The sequence below is a fragment of the Cyprinodon variegatus genome, unplaced genomic scaffold (genome assembly GCF_000732505.1).
Source record: "Cyprinodon variegatus isolate N-32 unplaced genomic scaffold, C_variegatus-1.0 Scaffold271, whole genome shotgun sequence".
Lineage (NCBI taxonomy): Eukaryota > Metazoa > Chordata > Actinopteri > Cyprinodontiformes > Cyprinodontidae > Cyprinodon > Cyprinodon variegatus.
This window is the reverse complement of record NW_015150724.1, coordinates 860,893-878,029: the sequence shown is the minus strand read 5'-3', so window position 1 is coordinate 878,029 and position 17,137 is coordinate 860,893. Positions and strand designations below refer to the sequence as shown.

Genomic DNA, 17,137 nt, shown 5'->3' with positions numbered 1-17,137 from the left:
CAGACGTCCATCCCCGTGAACACTGGGACAGAACTCAATGGGAAAGGAAAGGATTGTTATTTCAACCGTTGCGTATATTAGCTGGGACACATGAAATAAAATGCTATGACCGAAAAACGTTGATTGACAGATGACCGTTGATATATGATTGGCCGAATTTAGATGTACAGGCTGACTTATAACTAACTGGCCTGCATAAAATAACAAAAAAAAACACAGATTTTAAGACAGGATTTTTTTAAGATAGAAATTTTCTAACTTTTGGGAGAATATGGTCTGATAAAAGAGTACATTTATATACATGTTTAGGTCACAATGATTTGACAATATGACTTCCCTACGACTTTAAGCGCCCTGCCTCCATATTCTGGAATCTGCTTATGAACCAGTTTGAACCAGAAGGTTGAGAGATTATAGGGTTTCTTGGTGAAGAGAAAGACGCATTCACCGCTCTAGATTAAATATGATTTTTATCTGATCAAGAACGGGACGGATGTGTTATGTTGCCTAAAAACAACTTTTAGCATAGTTTGCTCTATGTCAAATGATTAATTTAGTGATGGATGTCCCCATCTCAAGTTACATAGCAGTTCTTGAGAAGAGCAGCCCGCCAACGACTATTGATATGCATAAAGTGCTGAATATTACCTGAAAATTTATTTTATACATCTCAAATTAAACTAATAATAGGGTCATAAGTTATAAATCCTTTAAACCCAGACTTTATGACGCTTTTCTTCATTCTTAGCTTAACTTAGATTGCCCTTTGATTTCTCTCACATCTCAAAATATTGTTGGATATATTGTGATTATATCTCTTCTGGCACATTGCCTGTTTTTGTTTGTCAGTTTAATTTTTTAGGGCATTCAAAAACTATTACATTGAAAAGTGTTGTTTGCATGTATTTATTCTGTTGTTAATTTTAGATTTCTGGATAATTAGCGTATTATTGGTAATGGCTAACAATCTGACTCCTTCCAACCACTAAGTGGTGCACTCAAACACTTTCCCTCTGTTGTGTTGACTAGCCAGTTGAACAACGTCAGCAAACCTTAATGTTTGATGGATTCCTCAATGTTGACATTGGCAGTGTAACCAGAAGTAAACATTTATTTCCTCTAATCTGCCCAATTTTTTTTTGATTATTCATTTTTTTTAGCAAGATTCATACTTTTATGATGCGCCACATTAGACGAAGATGTATTATTAAATATTGTAATAATATTAAATTAATTTCTACAAAATGTTGTAGCTGTGACATTTAAAAGAATAATACCACAAACAACATTTTAATATTATCTAACTGTTTGGGATCTTTATTTTGCAGTTACTTGCATCATTTTTTTAACTAGCAATTGTGACTCTGGTCAGAAAGTCTGTTCCATATATAGAAAGAAAAAATATGTTAATAAAATTACTTGTTATGCCTTTGATTTGTCTTTTTTTTATCACCACAGGATCAGAAATGATATTGACTAATATTGTACTGAGTATTGATGTTGAGTTTAAAATCTTAGTATTGTGACAGCTCCATATTGTGTTCTGTCCAACAACTATATATCTGTTCTCTATGCATTCATGATTTTCTTGCGATCATTTAATTTTGGTTTCACAGCACAGTTTTTGTTTAAATGGATTCAGATAAAGACTTAGGAGATACAAGTAGGTGTCCTGAGGCAAAAGACCCTGAATTTCAGCTCTCGCCTAACAAAGTTGACTTAGCAAAGCAGCGTAAACTTTGCAATAACACGTTAGGATGTTTTTTTCACTTCTGCTTAGCAGGAGTCTGGGTTTCACTGAAACCTGTGGACCTGACTGAAAACAACACAGATGATGCTGCACTATTCATACACAGAACAAAGACGCAAAACTTTTGAAATCGATAATTAGGATCTGGCTTTTTTTTTAATCCACAATGCATTACCCTACTTTACTTTTGGTAAAAACAACAATTAAACTACATTAGGACAGAGAGGAAGAAGGACAAAACTGTCTGTAGATGGTAGGCTGGCTGTGTGTATATGAGCAGGTGTAGTTATGCTGGGAAAAAGGGAGGGGTACAGCTAATGTAGAAGGTGTGCATCTATCTGGTTACTTTAGTAATCAAATAACTATTAAAATATCCCATAGCTATGTCAGAAACGTCTAAAGTCAGTCTAACAGATTTTTAATGTTTCTTGGCTTCAGCACAGCTGAATCGGGTGATTTTTAGTTCAGCAAAAGTCTGTTAATCATTTATCAATGACAGTCAGCTTTGCTGAAGCAGAGAAAACTCTAAAACCTGCAGGACAGCGGCCCTCCAGGACCGACTTTGGACATGGCTGACCTAGATGTTAAACCCAAGGCTGCCTTTGAGCCAAAAGTCTTGTTTCTTTCAGGCAGTGTTTTCAGCCCTGATCCTTTAGGCATACTGTTTCCGTCTTCCTGCTACCACACATCTGTCTTAGATTAAAGGGCTGATTAATAAGCTTCTGCAGCTCTCAGTTTATCCTTTATTCAATTTATAAAGTACCAATTCACAACATGTCATCTCAAGATGCATTTACAGAATCAGTTCAGTCAAAGGATCCAGACAGACTGCTTTAATGGTAATCCTTGAGTCGTCACAGTGACATTGTTTTGTCAGTGTTCCCCTTTTGCAAGTTGCCCAAACCCCAGTCTATAAGTATCGGTGAGAGTGATTCCATGAATACTTTATAGATTTAGTTAATTTACCTTTATTTTTTTCTTGCATGTAGCACAAAGTGCCATTAATTTAATTTATTATATGCCCAGCACACCTGCCAGTGTTACTTGATAAGAGAAAATTTAAAACGCAATAACTTTGATAAAAACAATCAGAGTTGAGCTTAATCTTGATTTCTTTTTCAGTCCTCTTGTTGCATGTCTTTCTGCAGTGTTGCTCTTCTTTAGGGTCAGTCCCCTGCCAAACATAGACACATCTTTCAGGTTCTACATCCGGTTAGTGCCATGAACTGTCACCTAGTCAGCCTATGATTCACTTTTAATTTTGTTTTTTTGTATTTTCTATTCTCAGCTCTAACAAAGTATAACGTAGTGTCCCTTCAATATCTTTGAAAGAAGATTTGGACTGCCACCAAAATATATCTTTCGTATAAGATATGCATAAAGCTGGTAGTAAATAACTGGTTGTGCTTTTCCTTTCAAATCATAAATACCTTGGCTCAACAAATCCTGTCTCACTCTACAAATGGGGATCTAAACAACTACAGGACTATGTTTAGTCCCCCTTGTATCTACTAAAGACTGCTCAAGTTCACTTTACTGCTTTGTCAGGTCAACTTACCCTACCGCTCCACGTGCTGTTGCTTCTTCTTGCTGTTTTCATTTTATGGTGTATTATGTCCACTTACCAGACCATAGTACTTTTGTGCAAAATAATATTGGCTGTTGAATGGAAAATGGTGCTCGTAGCCTCTGTTTTAGCATTGGAGCACATAATACTTTAGCATTGGAGCAGATAAAAGCACAATGACCATGCAAATGGTATCGCACCAGGTATTAAAGCTACAGTGTGTAATAATTACAGGCATATAAAGTCAGAAATGTAATATATTATACATAACTATGTTATTTATCATCATCTACGAGCTCAGCCTCTTAACCTTAATATTTGCGTTGCCTTAGAATTTATTTATAATTACATAGGAGCGGGTCTCGCAGCCATGGAGGCAGACATCTTTGCGCTACGGCAGCGCAGAGCCAACAAACTAGCGATTGCGAGATCGCCAAAACGTCACAACGATGTAGAAAAAATAACGGGTATATTTATTATCTTAAGTCTACATGAAATCTATACCCTACACAGACTAATGAAATACTATCTGTAAAATTATCTATGTAAACAAACCTCATCACTTGAGAAGGTAGGTGATGCGGACGTCATGGAAGACATTTTGTCCCGTAACGCTCGCCGTACTGTTGGGGGGGAGAAGCGGCGGGGGGGAGATGTTAATGTTGCTGCGGTCTGCAGTCTGGACGTTAGATGTTGCTGAAAATTACACACTGTAGCTTTAATGGGTCAGTACAGGGCTAAATGATATTGTCAAAAATATATTTAAGAGATCACAAATAGAAGTCCCACTACAAAATGTAGTTTTTTGAAGAAACCTACGTGAGCAAGTTTACAAAGTGGAATGACTTGGATGTCTTTCAACATTTACAACAAATGAAATAGTCATGGAAAGTGAGAAGATCTCAGGTAGTAAACATAAAACCCTAAAACAACTTTTCAAGAAGAGTGACTATTAAACCCTCAGGCGGGTTTGTATGAGAAGCAAAGTAATTAAAAGGTGTAACTAGAAGGAAGAATGATGTAATACCACAGTAAACCTGTATTAATTTCAGCTTCTCCTGAGGTTTCCAAGGTTGGTGTTGACATTAAATATTTCAGTATTGTCAGACAGACACAATACAGAAATCCAGGCCTGCAGAAATCCATAACCTGCGCTTAAAGTTGGCAACATGCTAAACTGTATTCAAGCCCAAAACACTGAATTAGTAATTAATGTTTTGGTCTTGGGATCTGTGGTCCTTATTAGAAATATTTTATTATTCGAAATAAGGACCACAAAATGAAAATGCCTGTTTTTCTTACTTCTATCCTCTGCCTAACCCCTCCAGAATGTTGGATCAGTTTTGTGGAACTGTTTATTATTTTATTGGACACGTTATCTGTTGATCTTAATTAGGTGTTGATCCCCATTTATATTAAATTATTGTCCATATCTAGGTCCAAAAATTTGATTAAATGTTCAAATTTATATATGCCAGAGATCAGTTGATGTTTTTTTTTTTTAAGCCTGAAACTGATTATTTTCGGTCTGACTGATCCTCTGTGCTACAGTTTTTTTGGGGCCTAATTCTTAAGGCCAATATTATGTTTAATTCCATTATTTCCACAATAAGAATGACAAAATGATATCTAAGTAATACAAGTCTCAGTTTAATCCGTGGTTCCACCACATTTGCATCTTCAACCTGCCACAATACGGCTTCTGTCCGTCATTACAACAGTTTTATAGGATAGGCTTGGACCCTCCCAAGGTTTACAGCACAGCAGCTGATTTCATTTTGGATTTTTCAGCCTTTTCAAAATAGCTTTGATGATTTTGCTCAGGCTAGTAAACAGGTTATCTGAACAGAAACATTTATTAACACATTGGACATACTGTAACATAAATTTTTCGATAGCAAATCAATGTAGCAGCAATGCATGTGCTTTACAGGACCTCAAGGCATAGGACTGTTGAATGCACTTGCACTAAATATGCAAATTCACCCACGTATCGACTCATAAAAGAAAAAGAAAGAACCCCTCTAGTATTGGTCTGCCAGCGAATGGAATAGAGATGCTGTTAATACCCACTGATGTGGATTCTCTTTGACAGAACGGGACCCGGTAATACTTTTATCTAATGTCAGTGTGAAAAGGCCAGTAAGACCTCTGCATAGAAAACCACAAATCACACCCATATCTTGCATAATTTGGACTTGGGGTTTAAATGTCCTTTCAGAAATACTTGGTCCAGGAGGTTAGTGTCACTGGTTGTGGTTCGAGCAAACAAGGCTGTTGCTGTGGTTTGGTTTTTAGAGGGTTTCTGTGGGAAGCCGGATGTAAAAGTCAAGACGACTTCATTGTAATGTAGAGAATAGTGAGTAAGATTCACAAACTATCTGTTCTTTGTGTTTTTCTTCCATTTGTTTGCCTTATTTAGTTAACACCCAATGGGTTTATAATGCCGTGTCTTAATTTGGTTTTAAAGATTACTTTTAACATCAGCTTTTCTATCTATTACATGCTGATTTAATTTTTTTGTCAATATTCGCCTTTAAAATAAAACAATTTACAATTCTGGAGACACAATCAAAGACTCCATTTATAAAAGAGGATATCCTGTAAAAAGGGAATCAGAGAATGGAAACCCTCTCAGCAGGCAGACCCTTCGGTGCAGCGTCTCCATAATGTATGCCATGATGAAAACGGCTGCACCCTGCCTCTGTCTGCATGGATATTGTGTGGATATAAATAGCCAGATCTGGATGAGTGTGCGCTGAGCATGGAACCGCAGCACTCAGAGCTTAAACAATAAGCAGCCATCACTACCCTTCCTCCCCCTCTGCTTTCTCCACGGCAGGAGCCTCCCAGAGCTCAGAGAGGGGCTGGGGCTGAGTGAAATGGGTGGGCGGGTTCTTCTTTCTCCCTCTTCCTTTCTTTCTTCTCCTTCCTGTATCCTCGCTCTAGCAATCTGTCAACAGCCAGCCCAGGCCTGTCACTTGTTACGTCACAGAGGCACGATATCAGGCTGCCCACCTTTCAGTGTCTTCACACTGCACTGCTTTATCCGTTCAATTAGAAAACGGCAAAATATCGCGCTGTTTTTATTGATCTGATTTAATTTACTTGATTTGATTTTTATGATGCAGACCATTTGGACTTCGTAGTTGGAGTATCACTAAGAATACTTTTACTGTTATTGTTATGGTTGTGATCTTGGCCAATTGAAAAAAGTGAAAAAAATGAATCTTTCATTAACAGGAAACTCAAACACAATAACTTCGGAGATTACGTCACTCTGATTTCCAAGCTCAGAGGTAAATTGAACACACCGTTATACCTGAACGGCGACGGCCGTGGCGTAGATGATACCGTTTTAACGAATAGGATAATTTAACTGCACTACCCACATTTCAACCAATAGAGGGAGGCACTAAGGCTGTTTTTTGACAATGGTTGCAGAATTTATTTATATTTTTTTTAAAATGATTACATTTTTAAAGAATTGTACATTCAGAGAATGTCAAAAGCGATACTGGATAAAACTATTATTTAGAAAAAGATATGTAAATATCTGTTTTTATCAATTTTGACTGGTCCAAAATAATTACATATTTACTGTTGGCTTTGATGCCAATGTCAAAATAAAGGGATTCTGTATTAATGAGAATAGTAGGTTTGTGATTTCAGACTGATCCTAGAAGCTCAGTAATAGAACATAGAAATGGCGTCTTTTTAGTTTCACATTTCTGATTAGGAAGAAAAAAACGGAAGCTAACATGGATCAAGCTTTAAGCTTTGGGAAAGGGGTCCAAAGATAACAATAAAGTTATAACTTTTCTCCTGAGCTGAAATGTTTAACGTTTCGTTTGGTTAGCACTGACTAGCATTAGCAAACCTGGCATACAGTATTGAAGACGAGAAGGCAGTGCGCATTAAATCGGCCGGGAGTAGTTAAACTTTTAATATCACCCAGTCACACAAAGATGGTGCAATAAAGGCCTGATTTATTCAGGTTATCTGCAAATAAAAGTAAAGGTGGGATTTGGTTTTCGCTTTAAAAAAAAAATGTTTTTATATTACTGACATTTCTTGAAGAATTACATTTATTTAAAAAAATGGGAGACCAGAAACACGTGTTTTGACATACATTTTCTTATTTTGTTTCTTTAAACCTTGATTTATTGATTTACTTCAATAAAATTGGACTACCATTAATGGCATTTTTTGTTTAATCTATCAGCTTGCTTTCAACTTGGTCAATAAACCTTTCCATTTTTCAATGTCCAATGACTTGTGTGTAAAAAAAAAAAAAAATAAAATATATATATATTCTTTTCTGTCATGTCAGCATTAGTTGCTGCATGTAGTCTCCTCAGCTGCTCCTCATATGCTGATCTTATGCGGCTTTGATTGTCATGAAGTCTTTCCAGGCTTTATACCACATTTCATAATAAGATAGATGCTTCATTCACCATGTTGGTGTTTTAATTCTAGCTCAAAGTCAACCAATCACACACACAGGCGCCGCTGCAGAGTGCAGTTAGTCTGGTTTACAAGAACTTAGAGGAAAACGGCCGTCACTCATTTTGAAGTTTACATAGATTAAGGATTATTTTCTGCAGATTATGGGTGGACTAAAAACCTTAATAGAAACACATTAATGGCATGCTTACTGACTTTACACTATTCAGAAAACATATTTAAACTGCAACTATTCCTTTTGTTTTTTTCTTCAAAACTGAGTGTGAACAAGGAGGATGGGTGGGTTTATTTAATTTTTAAGGTTGCACTTTTTTAGTTACCTCTGCAGATGTACTGCATTGATAAAGTGTCAAAGTCTGCCGACTTGGCCATATTAAATGAGTTATTTACATTTCCTTTGAGATGTTTTTTTAAAGGTCTTCTGTCAGATCTGGGAGGCGTTGACAGACGTATTACACTCGAGATTTCCCCAGCGCTGTGGAATAGCCTGCAGCCACAGTTTGTTGCCCTTTTATTCCCAGCACAGTGGGTGTACAAAGCTCTGTTTTCATACATGCCCCTAATTATGCATCATAAATGCAGAAAACAGTCTATCTTGTTAAAGTCTCTTGTCAAACCTTGCATCCCTTTTTTCTGGTTGCAGTCTGTAAATGCTTGAAAGTAAGGATGAATGATTAAAAAGGTCCAAAAGAATCAAATCAAAGAGGCTGTTTGTACTGATACTGATTCCCTATAACATAAAAACACAAGGAAATGGGATTTCATAGACCAGGAAATGGAAAAACTCCTACTAAAGAGACAGAAAAAAACAAAAACATGATTGGAAACATTTAAGTTAATTTTGACAATTGATTGGATTCAACTCTCAGTACTTGGAATCTATTATTTTCCATCTGATTTGGTCTAAACTGGATAACTGATATTCTTTAGCCGTTACCTAAAACACAGGACAGTTTAGTTATGCTACATATTGGTATTAATAACATTTATCAGCAAATTAATAAAGTAATGGTGGTTAATTCTAGCTGTGAACACTGTGCAAAATGTTTTTTTTTTTTTAAAGCAATCTTTGGTACGGTAATATAACACAATGTCTAGAAATTAAAGAGTTGGAAAAATAAAATTGTTTTTAACACAGCATTATGAGAAATCATCCTTTCAAGAGCTAGTCGTACTTTTTGTTAATACCTCATGCCCCATGATCTTTTTTTGGCCTGCATAAAAGGTAAAAATTGAGAAAAATGTAGGTTTGTGATTCTTGTTAGCTTTTTCTCGGATTTAGTAGTAACATGTGCATGTTGTCTAGGAGTGTGAGTTGGTCAGATAGTTTTTTGTTTTTTTTCTGTCCCTGAAAATCAATCTGCTTCTACTAAACTTTACTGTTTAGTGTTTTAGTTGTTTTTGCTGGTTCTCTACTCTTAGGCAGCAGTGACACACTCAGGCACATTACTTTGTTTGTTCAAATGAGTTGTTTTTTTCCCCCATAAGTTTACTTTAAAAGTATTTCTTGGCCCTTTCAGTTTGACAACTTTTTTTTTTTGTCTTTTAGAAGTTTTTGTTTTGACATTTAGAAGATGCAGTGCAGCATAAAAACTGGCTTTAGCTTTCCTCTAAGCCCGGATGTGACAGCCATGGGATCAGTGAAGCATGTGGACGCCCTGACTGCTGGGATGGAAGACAGCTGAGCCAAAGGGAAAAGATTGGATGTCTGAGATGATTCTTGCACTAACCGTGACCCTGCATATGCAGCAGTTGATGTCCAGCTTCCTGGTCAACTAGCTGACGCAAAGCAAAAAAAATTAAAACATCCAATTAACTGTGGTGGATTTAATTTAATGTTTCCCTACCTTTTTTTTTTTTTTATAACTATTTTATCTACATCCCTTAAAGTTTCTTCAGTTATATGTTAAATATGATAGTTTGGCTTGATGCCTATTTTCTCACTTAAAAAAAACAAAAAAATGTTCATAGTTTTTTTTTTTTTGCATAGACCTTTAGATGCCACTACTGCAGGAAGCTCCACTGTCTACTGCTTTACATAAAGGGAAATGTGACACAGCAACGAGTCATTTGTTGTTGACTGTTCCAAGCTGTCCTGTGTGCAAAGCCTCCACCCTGTAAGCTTTTTTATTATCAGCCTATACTGGATTTTTGCATAACAGACAAAACTTATTTTCATATTCCACTCTTTTCTTTTTCTGCCACCATCCCTTACAGTGAAGGTGTCATGCTCTGCTGCTGCGGGACTTTGTAGGGACTCTACCCTGTAGCTTTACTGCACCAACATTTCCATACTCTACAAGTTTTTGTTTGTTCTTTTTTACTTATTGTCTGCAGTTCTATAAATTACATAAATGTTCGCTTGAATGAAAATGCAACATGAAAACAACTAAGATTATGAAACAATGAAGGAAAACTATTTTGTTGTGGTGCAAAATAATCGTGATTTTCACAATATTGTAATTCCTGATTGGCCTATGGTTTATTTCACTGTGGGACATAGTTAAGGTTGAGAATTGATAAGATTTTCATGATTCCGATTCCCTTATCGATTCTGTGAAACGATGAACTTTGTAAGTGCACGGTGACATTCGTCTACCTTTGCCTGGGGCATTCTATTTCTGCCTTCCTCTGCGAAAACGGAACGCAGTGAATGGGAGCTGTCAGCCTCTGAGCCAGCCAGGCTACCCGTCTCGTCATAATCATCTAAATCTAATGGAGAAGGCATCCGTTTAATGAAAAAGCATTTTTGTACAATTTGGGAAATAAACTCATCTTCCCCTGGTTTAGATAAACAAGCGTCACCTTTCTCTCGCTTCCTGAACTGCGGAGCAACTTCATAGCATGTTTAATAACCCCAAAGAGGAGTAAGAAACTGGTTTATTTCCAGAAATGGCAAATGATTTACTAGGAGCCACATTAAGCACAGCCAGTGATATAAAACTAGCTACTTACTAGGGTTGTAAATAATAATCGTTTTGTATCGATGCATCAATCCAACAGCCGACGATCCGATTCATTGACACGTCCGCAAGAGTATCGATTCGTGTTTGTTTTTTTTTGTCCTCCGGTCTATTTTTATCCATTTACTCCTGAATGTTATTCTCCCTCCTGTGCTGCGGTGGCGCTAAACCAATTTTGCCCTCCTACCTCGCTTCCTGGTTATACTCCTGCAGCAGTGTGTCACAGTGAGCTTGACATAGACGTTTTAGATTTATGCCCAATATTGAAGCGTGGTCTGTGCTACACGCTGTGGGTCTAGATACGGCCGAGGCGGAGAGGAAGTGGGGGCGAGTTTAGTCCAGGTGGAAAAAGGGTCCCAGCGTTCTCGCGCACCTCGCTCTTCTAGCGGGTCAAACTTCATTTATTGTTTTCCGAAATTTCAGTGACAAACAAAATAAGCTGGCATCCTTTCTGTTGCACTGCGATAAGCTGGCATCCTTTCTGTTGCACTGCGGTCAGCTACAATTTGGGAGAGGTGCAGGGGAGTGTTTGAGGAGGGGGCGGGGACGTTGACACTCTGGAGCACAGGTATTGAATTGCACTCATTGCACTGATTTTGTGCAGTATTTTTTGATGCAAAGCCTTTCAAAATCTATAACGCACCTGGAATCAATAAGAGAATCATTAAGCAAGCTGCCAAAGGGTGCCATGGGATTGCAACACACGGAACCGGTTCTGAACAAGAACCGGTTTTCGATTCCCTATACTAGACATAGATCATAGATGTCAATTTGCTGTTTTTTTTTTTTTATTTAAGGGAAAATCTTTCCTTCCTTTAACCTGCTAAACTGTCTGGAAGCTTTCCTTTCAGTTAGCAGCAGGTGGGGAAGGAGAAGTGCGTTTTTTCTCTGTTCTTTATAGCTGTATAAACCTCTTGCAGCTCTCTAAGGCACATTTAAAGCAGCATTTCTTTAAGTTCTTGCCAAACTGTCCACTATTTACTGAGAAGATGATCACAAATTAAAATCTATTCATGATTTATGGCATGAGTTTATTGAATTGTGGTACTTCAGAGCTATTTTATTATGTGATTTGTTAACTGTGTTTACTTTCCATGGAAAACAAAATTTAACCTTTCACCGAACCATCATTATTGGGCTCAGATGGGGAAGTGAAAATGATCCTAATGTACTTCAGAATCTAAAGAAATAACTGAAGAGGATATGTTTAAAATCAGGACACTAAATTTAGGCTTTTTTTTATTTCAAATAGAGAAGTTAAACTGATTTCAAAACATGCAGCAGACATAACGTTATTGTTAAGGTGGTGAAGTTTAGTAGAAGCAGAAACTTTACTGTTATAATCATTTGCTGAGCAGCTGTGGAATTAAGTCAGGAGGTTTTTAATTGGTGCATTAAAAATTGTTTTTTTGTTGGAGACTTATTGTTTAAATTACAATTTTCTTGGGACAATTGAAAATAATCTTTTTAGGGGAGACGGGAAAACATTTGACAATGACAAAAATCTCATCAGACCATCCTCTATAAGAATACTGTAACTTGGAAGAAAAAGGAAAAATAACCTGGGAAGAAGAATTGTAGCTCAAAATGATGATGATTTTGTCTTAAACCTCATATTGATTTTATCAACATAATCATCGTGGGATGACACTTTGAAAATTTTATCAACACGAGGTTGTTTATATTAGATTTGATTTAAGCTGCTGGAAGAATCCATCAATCAGTGCCCTTCAACAAACTGGGTCCAAAGCTAGCATCACTATCATCCCGGCTCAAAGGGAAACATGTAAAATGTGCCTCTATTTTATTCAGTTTCTGGCTGTTATTCCATAGTGGTTACTTACACCTCTCCTCACCAGAAGATATAGATCTTTAGGACTCACATGGCCAGACCCTCATGTTTGCAGCATGTGTTTGTCAGGAGGACGTTTAAACCTTGTGCTAAAACAACGAGAAATTATATAGCCATTTGTTACCTAATGGATCCTTGTTTTCATATTTGGTTTCAAATTTTCAAAACTGACCATTTCCAGTTTCTTGTTTTTATTTTTTTGCAATATTTTTTTTGTAAACTACGCAGTCTCACAAATTCAATTCTATTCAGTTTATTTATATAGCGCCAATTTACATCTCAAGGCATTTTACAGTTCACCAGGTCTTACAGTCAAATTGATTCAAAGATTTCAAATTGAACTAAGTCTAATTATATTTGTTGTTATTGATCTAGTTTCAAACAGAATCTGTTGCATTTCTTGGGAATTTCAGAGAAATAATTTATTAACTTTCTATCCTGTGGAATTAGTGCTTTATCTAAAGTTATGTAAAGCATCTTGGTTCGCCTGTGGAAAACTGAGAAGTCACACGGCCTCCCTGACAACCACTGAGTCCCTGAAGAAGAAAAAAGGAAAAGGTTTGAGCAGTTTGATGCTAAAGCTCTTGAATAGCTGGCGGGCATTCCTCAGCCTTGGAATGAGATAAGAATAGCACGCCTTGTCTCTTCTCTTGCACTTTGCTAGCTGGTGTGGCTGAGGCCTCGCCCTGCTGCGTTCCTGTGCGGCTGTTTGAGAAGTAAAGAGAGAAGCGGGTTCCTTTGGGTTCACCTTAGTGGTTTGGCCTCAGACGAATCTGACTCTGTTTGCATACACATCTGTTCTGCTCTGCAATTAGCCTGCTTCCTGTTTTAACACAGGATACGGTCCTGCTGTGAGGCTTCGCCTCTGATGCTCTCTGGAAGTGAAGTCGCCCCTTTTGACCAGCAGCAACAAAGATCTGAAACAATTACTTTCCATGATGGTCGTTAGCTGCTGCCCATTTAGGGTCTGGACCAAAACTGAAGTGGTTGTAGATGCTGTTTGTCGCCCTGTGAGCTGAGATCAGATATGATTAGTGTAAAAGTAGACAGAGACACTATTGCCCACGTTGCTGTCCTTATAGAATCCCTTCCTCCCTCATAAAGCATTGGAAAATCTGTGTCAGCTACTTCCTCCTCGTCTTTCTCCACCCTCCTGGTTTCAACTTCCTGTTTTTGGCACAAGCTGGAAGTAAGATGCTTTGAATGGGGGCCTGTGTGAGAGAATTGGTCGAGGTAACACTGCTGTTATTTACTGTGCTGCTGGCAGATTGTTGTTCTGTTTGGGAAATACAGATAAAAAAAAAAAAAAAAACCTAAAGAAAGCAGAATCCTTACTGACTTTCTTTATTGTGAGCGCTTCAGCTGGGTAAAAGTACATCTGACAGAGGCTGAGGGGGAAACTCCTGCCCTCAGCATTGCAGTCAGACCAAGCTTATTTACCTTACATCTGAAATAGGAAATCGTAACGCATCTTACCATTGCTTATGGTCATCAACTACAAGCTACAGATGCATCAAGACATTGACAAATCTGTTGCTGGATTAACTTAGACCAAATACCAGTTAATCAGACTCCAAAACCAGCCAAGCTGAGGAATAAAGAGCCGTGTTTTTAGAGACGCTTACCTAAAGTTAGATCCCAAACACTGGTTGATCGATTTAAAGCAAATCCACACTTCAAATAAACACTTTTTTCACAGTTGAACGGAGGGAAGTCAACTGCTGTAAGCTTATTACGACAAAATAAACTACAATCTCTTTATAAAGTTATTTTAATCTAACAGAAATGAACACTATCATCAATATATTCTTTATTAATAGCCTCTTAAATTGGATATTAATTCAGTTAATATCTAATATACCCCCCTAACGTTACACTGAGAAACACAGTAGGGCTGGATATCAATATATTCGATTCTGATTCTTATTTAATCTATTGTTCTTTTTTGATCTAATTCATTTCTAATCTATATTTTGGATAGCAGATGATGGTCATGAGTTAAGAATGATAATAGCACTCAGCACCAACAACAGACCCCACTGGTTTTCCTGTTGTGCCAGATAGGTGGCAACAATAAGGTGAATGCATATGCTTTGATAATCTGCAGCAGTATTTAGAGACAGTTTGAAGGCATCAGTCGTTAAAAAACATCCAAATGATTTTTTCTTAAACCTAAACCTCTTAGACCTTAAACCTATGAGTTTTATATCAGTTTAATTATTTTCTATATGGTCTTTTTTTCCCACCTTGGTTTTGAGACCCGCTGTTTATGTAGAAAGAAGGTCAGCAAGAAACTTAAACTTAATAAATGCAGACATCTCTTACCATTAGACATGATGGAGGATTTCATTTGACAGTAATTGAAATGCAGAGTTAGGGAACACAGAAATGCCTGTTTTGACTTTACATTGTTCCTGATGTTTAATGTTGTGTGTTGCAGCTCTGATGTTACTAGCTGAACAGTGACCACTGCCTGCCCAAGGACTCCTGCTTCCCAACTCCCCCTCATCATGTCTGGGATCCATGTAAGCCTCTCTTTCTCTTTTTTTTTTTAACAGCTTCCAACTATCTAATGGTGAATCAGAGCACTTTGAAAAGTGGCCTTAAAGTAGGTTTCTAGGCCTGTTTTAAGACACGGGTCAAAAGTCCGTGAACAGGATTACACGTAGAAACAATTTTATTTGTTAAAAAAAACCGGATGATTTAGTTCAACCTTTAAAGCATCTGACAAGATGACACATTTGGTTAAACCAAAGTTAAATAAGTCATCAGATGAGCGGAGGATGTGACCAACACTGACTGTTCATTAGACCAAATCCACACCATAGATCTGTGGAGATAGAAAAGCTTTTCTCTGCAGCAGTCACCCACATCTCTACTAAATAGGGTTAAGAATCATTTGAATTTCAAAGATTCAGGTGCTGATTCCTTGTTCTTCCGGTTTCTACTGGCTCTCTATTCTTATTCTTTTAAGACAAAAAGATCATAAAAGTCTACATGTTATAAATTAGTTGATTAATCAGAGCTCTGTCAGAATTAAAAGGTCTGAACTTCTCAATGAAGTTTAATTCTTGAACATCTTACTTTGTGTGTAAATCCCATTACTAAACATTGTTTCAACCAGTATATCCATATCAAACCTATGAACTCTAATATTATCTTGTTAATATTCTTTTCAAAAAGTTGCATTTTCACATGCAGATCTCTGTTTAAAAACCTATTACATATATCAGTGTCTGCCTCAGATATTTGTCGTATAAGATAACTTAATTATTTTATTTACCTGATTCTGAGTGTGGAAGCAGCGCAGCAGGAAGGAATCCTGACGGTTTATATTCTTAGAGATTTTTACTAAATCTCAGTTTCACAGATGTGGAAGTAGTGATGTTTTACAGTCATGGCAGATCGAGATTAAAGTGCTTTTCATTCTATGCAGAACACACAGGAAACAAGGTGGGCATCTGTTAAGATGTAAAGTAAGAAGAAGAAAGTATTAAGAAAAAAAGGCTCTGTTCTACCTTCAGAAGCTGCACTATGAATTTAAGGGAGGAGCAAATTCCTTGTTGAAACGTACCTTTACCACAGCGGTGCAGCAGGTTATAGATGGGTTAGGTGATGTTTAGGCCTGTTGGCTGTGTGTCGTCTTTTGCTTGTTATAATCCCAGGAAGCAGACGGGTCATTTTTTTATTAAACACTTTCAGATTCTGCAGCTGAAACGCACGTTTTAGCACACTCCGCTGTGGATTCCTTTTCCCTGATATAAGGCAGCTTCAGTTTCCAGTCAAGGGATCTGGCATCGAAACTAGGANTGTAAATAATAATCGTTTTGTATCGATGCATCGATCCAACAGCCGACGATCCGATGCATCGACACGTCCGCAAGATAATCGATTCGTGTTTTTTTTTTTTTGTCCTCTATTTTTATCCATTTGCTCCTGGGCGTAATTCTCCCTCCCGTGCTGCGGTGGCGCTAAACCAATTCAGCCTCCTACCTCGCTTCCTGGTTATACTCCTGCAGCAGTGTGTCACAGTGAGCTTGACATAGACGTTTAAGATTTATGCCCAATATTGAAGCGTGGTCTGTGCTACACGCTGTGGGTCTAGATACGGCCGAGGCGGAGAGGAAGTGGGGGCGAGTTTAGTCAGACGACGGAGGGACATGAGGGCAATAAAAAGCAGGGATCCAGGTGGAAAAAGGGTCCCAGCGTTCTCGCGCACCTCGCTCTTCTAGCGGGTCAAACTTCATTTATTGTTTTCCGAAATTTCAGTGACAAACAAAATAAGCTGGCATCCTTTCTGTTGCACTGCGATAAGCTGGCATCCTTTCTGTTGCACTGCGGTCAGCTACAATTTGGGAGAGGTGCAGGGGAGTGTTTGAGGAGGGGGCGGGGACGTTGACACTCTGGAGCACAGGTATTGAATTGCACTCATTGCACTGATTTTGTGCAGTATTTTTTGATGCAAAGCCTTTCAAAATCTATAACGCACCTGGAATCAATAAGAGAATCATTAAGCAAGCTGCCAAAGGGTGCCATGG

At 37.7% G+C, this 17,137-nt stretch overlaps 1 long non-coding RNA gene across 1 annotated transcript in view; it reads left to right on the top strand.

Moving 5' to 3' along the window:
* Positions 1–17,137, top strand: part of LOC107089919 — a 33,853-nt gene extending 16,716 nt beyond the window's left edge. The window contains exons 2-4 of the long non-coding RNA XR_001481453.1: positions 15,040–15,124; positions 15,460–15,461; positions 17,128–17,137. This is a non-coding gene — a long non-coding RNA (uncharacterized LOC107089919). The remainder of the gene's footprint in view (positions 1–15,039; positions 15,125–15,459; positions 15,462–17,127) is intronic.